This window comes from Procambarus clarkii, unplaced genomic scaffold (assembly GCF_040958095.1).
Source record: "Procambarus clarkii isolate CNS0578487 unplaced genomic scaffold, FALCON_Pclarkii_2.0 HiC_scaffold_453, whole genome shotgun sequence".
In the NCBI taxonomy this organism is placed as follows: domain Eukaryota; kingdom Metazoa; phylum Arthropoda; class Malacostraca; order Decapoda; family Cambaridae; genus Procambarus; species Procambarus clarkii.
The window spans coordinates 156,784-158,530 of record NW_027189486.1 but is presented as its reverse complement, the minus strand read 5'-3'; positions in this window follow the sequence as shown (position 1 = coordinate 158,530).

The following is a 1,747-nucleotide window of genomic DNA, read 5'->3' as shown; positions in this document are numbered from 1 at the left end:
TCTTTGCCTCTCTGTCTCTGCCTCACTGTCTCTGCCTCTCTGTCTCTGCCTCTCTGACTCTGCCTCTCTGTTTCTGCCTCTCTGTCTCAGCCTCTCTGTCTCAGCCTCTTTGTCTAAGCCTCTCTGTCTCTGCCTCTCTGTCTCAGCCTCTCTGTCTTTGCCTCTCTGTCTCTGCCTCACTGTCTCTGCCTCTCTGTCCCTGCCTCTCTGTCTCTGCCTCTCTGTCTCAGCCTCTCTGTCTCAGCCTCTCTTTCTGAGCCTCTATGTCTCTGCCTCTCTGTCTCTGTCTCTGTCTCTGCTTCTCTGTCTCAGCCTCTCTGTCTCAGCCTCTCGGTCTCAGCCTCCCTGTCTTTGCCTCTCTGTCTCAGCCTCTCGGTCTCAGCCTCCCTGTCTTTGCCTCTTTGTCTAAGCCTCTCTGTCTCTGCCTCTCTGTCTCAGCCTCTCTGTCTTGGCCTCTCTGTCTCTGCCTCTCTGTCTCAGCCTCTCTGTCTCAGCCTCTCTGTCTCAGCCTCTCTGTCTCAGCCTCTCTGTCTCTGCCTCACTGTCTCAGCCTCTCTGTCTCTGCCTCTCAGTCTCTGCCTCTCTGTCTCTGCCTCTCTGTCTCAGCCTCTCTGTCTCAGCCTCTCCGTCTCAGCCTCTCTTTCTGAGCCTCTATGTCTCTGCCTCTCTGTCTCTGCCTCTCTGTCTCTGCCTCTGTGTGTCTGCCTCTCTGTCTCTGTCTCTGTCTCTGCTTCTCTGTCTCTGCTTCTCTGTCTCAGCCTCTCTGTCTCAGCCTCTCTGTCTCAGCCTCTCTGTCTCTGCCTCTCTGTCTCTGCCTCTCTGTCTCAGCCTCTCTATCTCAGCCTTTCTGTCTCAGCCTCACTGTCTCTGCCTCGTTCTCTGTCTCTGCCTCTCTGTCTCTGCCTCTCTGCCTCTGCCTCTCTGTCTCTGCCTCTCTGTCTCAGCCTCTTTGTCTCAGACTCTCTGTCTCAGCCTCTCTGCCTCTGCCTCTACGTCTCTGTCTATCTCTGTCTCTGCCTTTCTGTCTCTGCCTCTTGATCTCTACCTTTCCGTCCTTGCCTCTCTGCCTTTCTGTCTCTGCCTCTTGATCTCTACCTTTCTGTCTTTGCCTCTCTGTCTGTTTCTGTTTCTGCCTGTCTGTCTTTGCCTCTCTGTCTCTGCCTCACTGTCTCTGCCTCTTTGTCTTGGCCTCTCTGTCTCTGCGTTTAAGTCTCTGACTCTCTGCCTTTATGTTTCTTACTCTCTGTCTCTCTCTGTCTCTCTCAGTCTCTGCTATTATCTCTGTCTCTCTCTGTCTCTTCCTTTCCTACTCTGCGTCTCAGCCTCCCTACCTCTTCCTCTGCCTCTCTGCCTCTGTTTCTCCCTTTGCCTCTTTGCATCTGCTTCACTGTCTCTACCTCTCTGTCTCTGCCACTCTGTTTCTGCCTCTGCTTCTCGGTCTCTGCTTCTTTGTCTCTTCCTCTCTGTCTTTGCTTTCCCTCGATCTTCCTCTCTGTCTCAGCCTCTCTATCTCTGCCTCTCTGTCTCAGTCTCTCTTTGTCTGCCTCTCTGGCTCTGCCTTTCTGTCTCTGCCTCTCTGTCTCTGCCTCTCTGTCTCAGCCTCTCTGTGTCTGCCTCTCTGGCTCTGCCTTTCTGTCTCTGCCTCTCTGTCTCTGCCTCTCTGTCTCAGCGTCTCTATCTCAGCCTCTTTGTTTCTGCCTCTCTTTCTCTGCCTCTCTGTCTCTGCCTCTCTGTCTCAGCCTCGCTG